Source organism: Stegodyphus dumicola, chromosome 7 (genome assembly GCF_044657685.1).
Source record: "Stegodyphus dumicola isolate Sdum_Otavi_A_Nest chromosome 7, ASM4465768v1".
NCBI lineage: Eukaryota > Metazoa > Arthropoda > Arachnida > Araneae > Eresidae > Stegodyphus > Stegodyphus dumicola.
Window position 1 is genome coordinate 197581380 of NC_140774.1, and position 12020 is coordinate 197593399.

The window sequence follows — 12020 nt, forward strand, 5'->3', positions numbered from 1 at the left end:
CGAGATAAGATTGAAAATCAAACAGAGCAATCTACGCCAGCGCTCAACGCTGCATAGATAATTGTAAGATATTAAAATCTTCCTAATTTTCCTGTTGAATTGTATATGGCATACGTAAGAAGAAAATGATGCTTATCAACAAAGCTAATAAGAAATGGATTAGCAGCAGTGAGGGCAACAGCAGACTAGTGAGCTGCGACCTCAGCGAGAGCTTAAGAAACCTTAATAAATCCTTTTGGGCGATCGTTAAAATCTGAACTATTTCAGATTTCTCTCTTTTCCAGTTAATATTTTCGCGAAGGCATTGAGAATTACTGAAATAGTAGGGTTTAATAATATTTAAAGAACCGCTTTAAGCACACACGCGGAGGTGACCTTTCCGAAGCCAATAAATATTTTCCTAAAAGGAAAAAAAGCCCCATACAAAAACTATTTGAGGATATAATATAATAAAGCCATGCATATTTGTCAAAATAGTGCATAAAAGTACCTTATTAAATGCAGTAATATATCATAGTCCACCTTTAGTAAGTATTATCTCCAAGAAATACGCACATTAGTTTTAAAGAAGCATATGAATATAATGCGCACAAAGCAACTTCCTCTTTCCTTTTAAAGGCCCACCAGCGGCCGAGCGGTAAAGTCGCTGAACACTGGTAGTTCGGTCCGAGGTTCGAATCCCGCGAACGGGCTGGCTGCATGGGTGTTTTCGTGGTTTTCCCCATGTGTAACGTGTATACGAGCCAGTTTTCCTTAAAAAGTCCTCCACGAAGGCATCCCTCCCCTTAGACAGATAGCCCTAGTGTGCTTTGCTATAATTAAATACACCACCACACCTTTCCTTTTAAATCGATTAAAACTTGAAAATGCCATTTTATAAATGAGTATTATTACATTAGATATTAAGTAACATTAAAATAACAAAAATTGATACATGAATAAGCAAGCGAATAATAATAATTAAAAAACTGAAAGCTTTCGAATTTTATAATACACATTTATATTTCAGATTTTATATTACATATTTATATTTCAGATTTTATTATAGAAGGGCATTTAACTTTTTGTGTGTTACTTTTATTTATTAAATTTCATGTTCGTCGCACTTAAACTATAAAACTCAACTCAACAGTAATATCACAAATAATTTAAAAAGAGAATATCTTTAGAACTTCCGATACACAGTCTCGCACGCTGGAGATAAAAATGTGTTTCCCCCCTTCCCCTTACAGTGTTGCCATTACCCGCTTTGAAATCGTTGAGTTTGTTAATCAAAAATTCGTTAAATTTTTACAGAATTTGAAGCAGATAATAAAACAAACTCCAAATTCAAGTTTCCAAGTGCCCATGTTCGGTTGGATGACTACGTTATTCAAAATTTGATGGCTCTAGGTACCGCTGTTTTTTCACAATGCGAGAAACATTCGTGCAGATTCGTCATTATTTAGTTTAACTAAATATATTTCGTGGCAACAGTTAAGATGTGAAACATATGCAATGTCTCTGCCGGGACTCGAACCTGGACCTCTAGAATACGAGCCGAGTGTGCTTACCGTTACACCACGAAGGCATGTAGAAAGAAGGGATAAAATACCTTATATACTCCTCCTTTTAAAAGGCGACTGGGGATTATGGGACCCAATCGCCAAATCTTGGTGGTGAAGAATCATCATTCACCACCTCTTTTAGTTCGGTCGCCAATGTAGAGACATTAGGTTATTTCGAAGAAACAAGAAAGATGAAAAATGAGCAACGCCTTCGTCGGGACTCGAACCAAGACCTCTCGAATACGCGTCGAGCGTGCTGACTACGAAGGCATGCTAAGAATACGGGAGAAATACTTTATAAGATTACTGGAGAACCTCGGTTAATCGAGTTTGTATTCGACGCATGCAAACTTTTCTATATGCAAATAAATTTTCCTCTTAGCGGCTGTCTTTAATTTTTAAAATATGATTATGCTTGTACTAAATTTCCATATGTGCCGCCCAGTCGGTATAGTGGTCAGGGAAGCTGACTGCGATGCCGAAGGGCCTGGGTTCGAATCCCGGAGCAGGCATGGTTGTAACAGTCCGTCCCTTCATAGGAAAGGCGATGGTGGCCCACCTATTAGGTGCCTCGATAATAAAGACACCACCACATCTGGCCTTGTATAGATTAATGGACTAGGTTACATTTGTAATTGTTCACAATCTGCCATTGGAAAAAAAAAATTCCATATGTTGAAACTGAACATGCAAATTCTACTACTAAACGATTAACCATTCACCTCCCCCCAAATAACTCAAACTGGTAACCCCTCCCCCAAAGCAAAACATTTTTAAGCAAGGGATATCACATTTAATACCGAAATAGTAAAGACCGTTAGGCATATGTATATTTAATTCCACTTGAAATAAAATCAAAACTACAATTCTGAATCTGCGTCAGGGCTTCTTAAGCATTTGTTTCGATTTTTCTGCATTTTTAAAATATAAAATTTCCTTGTATTTATCTAATAATTCAAGACTGTCTTATCAACATTGCACGAAGTAACACTAAACTGGAAATAGAGTGTTATGTCTTGCATTCTTTCAATTTGGCTCACTTCCTCTACGTTGCAGGATACTTAATTTTGCTGCTTTTTCTACCATCTTCGTATGACCCGCTTTATGCTCAATAAATTGGGAAAAAAAAAAAAAAAGCAAGAACTTCCTTGTCATAGAAGGAATACCCAAGAAACAGAGAAAGAATGCAGCTTCCTTCTCATAAAAGTCCAGAAAGATTGTACACATCCTGCAATGAAGAGTATTTCTTTTCGGAAATCAGAAATAATACTTTGATTTATATTGCACTGAGAATATTTTTTTAAAAAAAATTAACAATTAATAAACAATAGTTTTGACTAAGCTTCGTAAAATATACATATATTTTATTATTAGCTCAAAGGGGCGTTAGACCCAGAGGGCTATTAGTCTCAGAACAGCATTTTGCGTCGTTTCTATTTCTGCGTTCGTTCACTTTTCAAACTGTTGCCAACAAAATATTATCACCATGTATTATATTTAAAGAAACTAAATAATGAAAAATCAGCATTAATGTTTCTCGCATTGCGAGGGAAAAAAAAGGCATACCTAGAACCACCAATTTTGAATAACGTAGTCTTCCAATCGAACATGAGCACTCGGAAGCCCGAATTGTGAATTTGTTTTATTATCCGTTTCAAATTTTGTAAAACTTTAACGAATTTTTGATTCACTCAAAACTCAACGATTTTCAAGCGAGCAATGGCAACATTACAGCATGCGAGACTGTATATCGGAAATTCTGAAAATATGCTGTGTTTAAATATTTTGTGATACTGCTGTTGAATTGAATTTTATAGCTTAAGTGCGAAGCACATGATATTTAATAAATAAAGGTAAAGTAAAAGGAAAAAAAAAAGCCCCTTTGGGCATAATATAAAATCTGAAAGTTTTTAATTTAATTTAATGTTATTATTATTATTGTTTTACTTATTTTGTTTTATATCGATCTGCATTTAATGAATGCTATTAAAAATAAAATACAACACTAAATGGTTTAAAACTTTTCTTTAGCAAGGAATAGCACAAGTATTTCTACTACTTACGATTTACGCAGATATGTCTACAAAGTTTCAAAACTAATTCTCCCCCCCCCAACACACACATATTCCAGCAAATCTGCTAGACGACAACTGATAGCATTTACTACTATGATAATTGAACACTTTTTTTTTTTTATTTTTTAAATAAACATCGTCTACACAGAGAAAGAATTTTCTACGCAGTTAAGCATTTGCTTTCATCTAGTGAAACATCAGCTGGCATGGATTAAAAAATCAAATCGGAACTGCCCCCCCTCCCCGAGGTGGAACTTTTCATGCTCATCTTCCCTATTTCATAAATAAATCGATGCGAATGGCGCATGCATGTTTACGCTCACAGTCGGGCTGGGACGGAGAAACTATAGCTAGATATATTAACCTCTTACAGCCCAAAAGTAGGCACGAAAGAATGCGATAATTTTCAGTACATTTATATGGTTTAATAGTGCACCAGAAAAGTTTCGCAACTCAAACAAACTATGACTAAAATAGATATTTTATTCTTATTGCATTTTTGCTTGTCCAGCTTTATCAAAGCATCAAGCTATCACTTTATAATGTACTACAGTTTCCTTAGCAAAATAATAAGACTAAACACATGCTAAGTTTGAAACAAATACTTTTACCTGTGAGGTTATATTTTAGTTAATTATTTTAAAGCGGATTAAACACCTTCCAGTTTTGTATTTTTGAAGGAAACAAGCAAAATAGCTGTTTTCATTTTTCATTTAATTTTATTTTTTCTCCGAGCAAAGGGGAATTGCAGCCTCAAGGATATTATGAAAGAAAAGAAAAATAAAATATAACTAGGAAGCTTTAAACATTCGGAAGTAAGTGGAATCCAGTGAGGTATAAAAGACAAAATACAGAAAGATGACGTGAATATTTATTCAACATCCAGTGTTAAAAAGATTAGGAGAAAATGTATGTGAAGAAAGCTCTATAACTCAAAAATAAACTAATTTCAACACAAAATTAAAACAATTCACTTTTAACGTCCCCTTCCCCCTGCGAATGATGCCAATACGTGTATATGGTAGCGTTCGAAATCCCGAAAATTTTCGGAAACAGCCTCAAAGTTACAGAAACCTTTACAATGAACTGCAATAAACTTGTAGAGTAATATTCGAAACTCAAAAGATTCTGTTCCATGTACACAATACATGATGTTCGTTTATATTTTATTATCGTAGTTGCTATTATTAGTTATGTTCTCAATTTTTCTCTAAAAAAGCATCAGATTTTATGGACATAAAATTACGATTTAAAAATAAAAAAAAAGGGGGGAAAGAAAAGAAAAACCTGAAAGTTTTTAGATTTTATATTACGCCCAAAAGGGGCCTTTTTTTAACGTTTTGCGTGTTACTGTTATTTATTAAATAACATGTTCTTCGGCACTTTAAATTAAATAAAATTTAATTCAACAGCGGTATCGCAAAATAATTTAAAAAGAGCATATCTTTAGAATTTCCGATATACAGTCTCGCGCGCTGCAGCTTATTCCCCCCCCCCTCCACCGTACAGTGTTGCCATTGCTCGCTTTGAAATCGTCGAGTTTTTTAATCAAAAACTCGTTAAAGTTTTATAAAATATGAAATGAATAATAAAACAAATTACAAATTCTAAATATGGGCTTAGAGACGCCCATATTCGGGTGGAGGATTACGTTATTCAAAACCGGATGTCTCTAGGTACCGTCGTTTTATCACAATGTGAGAAACATACATACATTTATGGAGATTCTTCATTGTTTAATTTCTTTAAATACAGTACAGGGCTCTAATATTTGGTGGCAACAATTTGAAAAGTGAACCGACGCAAAATGCCAAAACGAAATTAGTAGCCCTTTTAGCAAATTGCATCTTTCGACTGGAAAAAAAAAAAAAAAAAAAAAAAAAAAAAAACTTATAGAAACATGCATTTAAAAAACGCTTTCATTATATTAAATTTTCCTCATTTCCTTTAAAGTTCAATTTAGATATATTCAGTTTAGTAATTTTCAGTTCCTGGAACGTGGCGAGATGGATTGTAAGTCTGAACAAAAGGGTGTTCTTCCACGAAGAATTTTCTGTTCACAGAGATTCATATTTATTCTATGTAAGTAAAAAAACTATGAAAATTCTAACACAGCTAATTCGCTGTAATAACAGTTAACAATAAGCAGCAAAAGAAATTACTTATAGACATATAGCAGATAATTTCATTTCCTTGTGTACTCATCATAGTATACAGATATTGTTCAGAGGCTTTAGCACTTATGTAAATCTGACTAATAAATAACCTGATTGTGACACTTATGAAAGATAAATAATCTGACTTTTAAAAACAGCTTGATATTACTCATGAACAGATCTTGCGTACGCCCCTACAAAGATACGTGTGATTCCAAAATTAAATAGCAAAGCACTTTCGCACTATTATATAATGCAACGACGTGAAATGACAAGTTCAAATGACTTTTAAAATGTCATCCTTTAAAAAAAAAAACTTTCAACAGTAATTTCCATATGAATGAGAACTCCATCTTCCTCTTTTTATATTTCCTGAAAGGATCAATAAAAATTTCCACTTCAATAGATTGGAACTTTTCTTAAAATGAAAGTCTTCAGCGTCAATTCAACGGCTCCAGAGAACGCCTAATTAATTATGCAACATCAAAATTCAGTTTATTTTCCTGCATAATCAGTTACGGCAGCTTATGACGGAAAGTGCTTCCTCCCTCCAAGAATCGGTAAAAATTATGCTATAGGTTAGGTCATAAATTTTTGCAAATGGTAATTCCTCCAAAAACTATAGATTCACTACGGAACGCTTCACATGTAAACAGCATACTTTTTATGCAAAACATTTTTATAGAAAATCACGATTATTGTGTAACTCTACAGTGCCTGTATATGCCACACTACCGATTTACACAATAACAGGACCACTAGACAGTGCTCCAGTGTTAATTTAATTAAAGCATGGATCAAGAAACTTAAACTAATTCTACTATACACATGAAACAAGCAAGACGGTCACTTCTTCGTCTTTCTGAATCCTTTCTTTAAATTTATTCTCTGCTGTTTTAAATTTAAGATTTCCGCACATTAAAAAAATTTCTTTAACAAGCATTTTATTCATTATTCTTTTCTTTTTTTCTTCTCATTCTTACTAAATTAAATTTATTAATTTTTCATACTACGTTTATACTTTTCGAAAACGTCCACGCTTTACGCTTTCATAACTTCTGGATAACAGAATGCATGTATGGGGAGAACGATGTAATAGAATTAATGAGGATAACTCCAAGATAAGGGACTTGCTTCGGCGAGGGCAGAGTCGCACCATAAAACTGCAACTTTTTATTTAATAATCTTTTTCCTCGTAAAGAAGACAGCAAATGTTTTAGCTCAAATTTATTTGAATTTATCATTTTTTTCAGCCAGGTGTGTGATATTGTAAATGTTGAATAACTACTGGACTAAGAAATGTATTTTGAACAAGGATTCCTGTATAGCTGGTGAAGGTGTCGTTCGTCTCTGATTTATTCGAGACTCAAAAATCAGTTTGGAGGTGACTGTCCCTCTTATCCAGCAGAGGTTCATAACTTGGGGAGATTCCCCACAGAGGAGGAGATTTCATACCTTCAGGGAGGAATGCAATCAGTCTTTTATTTAGCTGTTAAGTATTTAGTTTTAGTACATTGTAGTGTCAGTAGGTTAATTGGAAGCCAGAAAAGATGAAAAATAGCAAACGTCTTCGCCGGGAATCGAACCACGGACCTCTGGAATACCGGCCCAGCGTGCTACCGTTACACCACGAAGGACCGCTAGGGAAGTGGGAGAAATACCTTATATACTCCCCTTTTTGAAGGGCGACTAGGGTTTTAGGGGACCTAGTCGCCAAATCCTGGGTGCGGAGAATCATCATCCACAACCCTTTTAGTTCGGGCGCCACTTGTAGAGTCATTAGGTTAATTGGAAGCCAGAAATGATGAAAAATAGCAAACGCCTTCGCCGGGAATCGAACCACGGAGCTCTGGTATACCGGCCCAGCGTGCTACCGTTACACCACGAAGGACCGGTAGGGAAGTGGGAGAAATACCTTATAACATAAACAAGTAATGTAAAAAAATCAAGTCAATTCCTACGTAGGTCAACAAAGAAAAATTTTATTTAATTACTTTTTATTAACATTATTAAAATTTTTTCGTTTCTAATTTGCGAAGCTCGTAGTTGTCTATAATTTCCCATTCTACCCATCTCTTGTAATGCATCAGTATTGCAAGGAACCTTTGCAGTGAGTTTCGAGCAGTCCAGTTCTTCAATTAATATTCCATCTAATGATTTCACCCGACTCAAGGTGGCATATACTAAACCTGCTGCGAAGAGTTTTCGTCCTAGATGTATCACTATTGAATTTTCGCAACATAATGGGACATTACATCCGCTTCATCCAACTCTTTAAAACTACAATTCTTTAATTTCCTGCACTTTAAAAATCTTTAGAACTCTGTCTTACTGTTGCCACTTATTTATGTTAATTACAATTCCATTTATCACAGTCATGTACTATTATTTAGAAGTTGTTATAAAATTAATTTTTATAGCATGTGAAAATTCCTAATAAACGATCATATTTGTAAGTCTTATAATATATTTAAAAAATCTGATGTGTACACCACATGACTTCCTTGTACGCAATATTAAATTATACGCATTTTTTCTTGCATTTCATTTAAACTTATTGGATTGAATTAAATCTACTTCGCCGACAGCGCAAAAACCACAACACAATAAATGCATTCTTTAAAATTCACTCTAGTATTTGTTTACCATAGCGACACTCTGGCGCTAGATTCACTTCACAGTATTATATTTCGTTCACATTATAACTCATAATGCACAAAATTTATATCATTTAAAGAATAGAATTATCTAATCGTTGCCACATGTTCTATTCAAATACTATAATAAAACTAGAATGATGTATAAGAGAAATTAAGCAAATAAAACAAAAAAGAAACAGTTTTCACAGACGATTGAATATTTCTTATTCAATTAATTCAGTTCTCACTTCGCGAGAAGGCAAAAATACATAAAAACTCAAAATATCTATATTAAAAATCACGAAGTAAATCTCAAACACTTATTTCCTCGAAAAAATTCCAGAAAGGATTAAGCATGATTTAATTGGCAATAATAAATGAAGGCGTTATCTTTGTTGTTGCGAAGCTAAGTTTCTCTAGATTGGCAACAAATCCACTAGTCTGCTGTTTCAAATGTAAACAATCAATGACCGCCATAAAAAAAGGCTTAGCGGCACTTAAACAACTTTAAAATTGTTGATAATTCTAAAAATATTGCATACAGATTTAGTAAAGGCATTCAACCCTTAACCGGAAGATAAAAACAACACAATTCAATTATTTTTTAAAACAAAAAATGTACAATTTACAAACATATAAGAATAAAGAAACTGAGATCACTGAGCCGGGTAACAGAGTGGATATATATATTTATATACGTTAGGTGCGGCCGATTGCAACCAAAATACGAGGTGCACATCTGCATGTTATAGCAGACCTATATATAAAATTTCACCGTTCTGAGGTTACTCGTTTTTGAGTTATGCGAGACACGTAGGTACGTTCGTACAGACGCCACGAAAAATTCTCTTCAGAATTCATTTTAAAGCAATTTTATAAGTTTTTTGGAGGAAACGAGTCTTTTATTTTGTCCTTACGTACAGATATCATGCAAAAACGTCGTTAAATTGCATTCGATAGCGCTCAAAATGGATATTTTCGTTGAAATATGCTGCCTGAAACTTTTCGCGATTACTATACTTCCTTTTTACTTCGTACAAGGAAGTAAAAAATGTATTTGAACTCGAGTGGATGAATAAAATGTATTTTATTAACGATTGAAAATTTGACTAAGTTAATAGTACAAATTAAAAAAAAAAAAAAAAAAAAAAAAAAAAAAACTTAGCTTTATTCAAGTTTTAGTATTTATGTAAGTTACGTTTTGTTGCTTAATTTATAAAATGCTAAAAAAATAGTCTAAATTTAAATAAATGTATATGTGTATTTTAGGTTTGCAAAAGAGGAAGGGGAATGAATGATCTTCTGGTAATGGCGAAAGTGGTGGTGCATGGGGCAAAACAAGTTGAGAACTATTCTCTTAGAGTGTATGATTGGTAAAAGTCTTTTAAACAACGTCAGATGAGTGACAGCAGAAATGCACCACACGCTCGGTCGGCCAAGAATATCAAAATGTTAAAGATGATGTACTTACTTTACTAATTCAGGTCGATGGAGAATCGCGATCAAAGATAAGTTTTGGTAGCTTAAGTGCATAAGCGTTGTAGAGTGGAAACATTAGTTAAAAATTGTCATAAATCAACAATTTTTAAGAGGAAAGAAATTCAAGACTAATGAACAGGTTATATTGACGCTGTGCAAGGATCACTCAACAAGACAAACTTCCTGGGCACTGCAAAACCGGTGACTAAATAGAAAAATAACGTAAAAGATGCTTCATTCCATTTAAGGGGACTCATACACCTTAAAACACATAAGATCTTCGAATTGCAAGAATTGAAATAACTTATTTATTTTAAAAGCAATTACTTCCAACTTTTTACAGCTGACTACATAATATAGCTGCTTTCTGAAATAGTAATCAGAAAGTTTGTGTTGCCACAAATATTTTAATAATTTAATGCGCTTTGTGATAACATATTTCTCCATTTTTCCACCTTGCGCGCAGGATATTTTAAAAATGTCTAATGATACATACTTAAAATTGGATGGAATTCTTTATATGGGCACTATTTTCTAACTGAACCAAAAATCTGTTGAATATTTTAATATTGAAAAATTTTATGGACGAAAACATTGCAAATTTTTTTAATAAAATACGTTTTCTAAACTCAACTCAAAATAAAATAAAAACCGAATATGAAATTTTTAGAAATTTAGGTTCACAGTAGTTTCCAAATGTTATAAAAGCTATATATTAAATATGGAATTAAACTATGCAACAGAAGGTTTTAAACTGTGCGCGCAAGGTGGAAACATGACGAAATATATTGTCACAAAGCGGATTAAATTATAAAAAATATTTGGGGCAACACAAACTTTCTGATGACTATTTCAGAAAGCAGCTATATTATGTAGTCAGCTGTAAAAAGTTGGAAGTAATTGCTTTTAAAATAAATAAGTTATTCCAATTCTTGCAACAGTCACCTATTCGAAGATCTTATGGGTTTTAAGGTGTATGAGTCCCCTTAATACAGTTAGTAGAGAGATTAGATATTTCGGAAGCAGATGTGAAAAATGAGCTAGGACTTCGCCGGAAATCGAACCACAACAGACCTCTGGAATACGCGTCCAGCGTGCAGACCACTACACCACAAAGGCACGCTAAGAAGGCGGGTCTAAACATGAGGATCCACTGCGCATAGATGGATGTTATTATTCATACTTTTTGCGAGAGTTAAACAATAATATCCAGACTTGCACGTTATGTACGATTCCCTTCTCGACAGAACGATGGAAAACGAAAACACTACTCTCAAACTGGGACAAACGACGTCAAAACATTTCCTTATTCACCACGCGCAGAAAGCGACAACACGAGACTGCACGCACAGAACACTGCCAATGGGTCACAAATACAAAAATCCCAAAAATGTGCATAAACACTCATTTCAAGGACACGAACCCCATTAAATCGGGGTTTGTGGATCTCATTTATGAGCGAGCATACGCTCTTCTTCGAAAACATTAACGTTTGATTTAAAGTTTCCTGTCTATACGGTTGTACCAAGGCCTGTCGAACGCAACGCGCATTAAATGAGAGCTTCCGTGAAATTACATCAGATGTAGGGAAGAGGGGGCGTCGCTCTATTAAACGGAGTCCTCATTTCCATATTCGCTTTAATTCGGAATTCAGCTGCGCTTAACAGCCCGAGGAATGCGAAATACAGATTCGCTGCCTCTACGATCAATTCGCATACAAGAGATTACACATAAACAGATAACGGAATTGCGCCTTTATAAGGCGACATACAGACGATTAAATGGTAAAAATCTGATGTGTACACCACATGACTTCCTTGTACGCAATATTAAATTATACGCATTTTTTCTTGCATTTCATTTAAACTTATTGGATTGAATTAAATCTACTTCGCCGACAGCGCATAAACCACAACACAATAAATGCATTCTTTAAAATTCACTCTAGTATTTGTTTACCATAGCGACACTCTGGCGCTAGGTTTATTTAACAGTATTATATTTCGTTCATATCATAACTCAGAATGCACAAAATTTATATCAATTAAAGAATTATCTAATCGTTGCCACATGTTCTATTCAAATATATAGTAAAGCTAGAACGATGTATAAAAGAAATTAAGC

At 34.0% G+C, this 12020-nt stretch overlaps 1 protein-coding gene across 5 annotated transcripts in view; it reads right to left on the reverse strand.

Annotated features, from left to right (window-relative positions):
- Positions 1-12020, reverse strand: part of LOC118197654 (rap guanine nucleotide exchange factor 2-like) — a 303724-nt gene that overhangs the window by 90561 nt on the left and 201143 nt on the right. Inside the window, exon 1 of one of the 5 annotated variants that reach the window (XM_085821206.1) lies at positions 10971-11172. The exons of the other annotated variants lie outside the window; for them this stretch is intronic. The gene's annotated coding sequence lies outside the window, so the exon portion shown is untranslated. Of the gene's footprint in view, positions 1-10970; positions 11173-12020 lie in introns of those variants that run through there. 5 annotated transcript variants of the gene reach the window in all.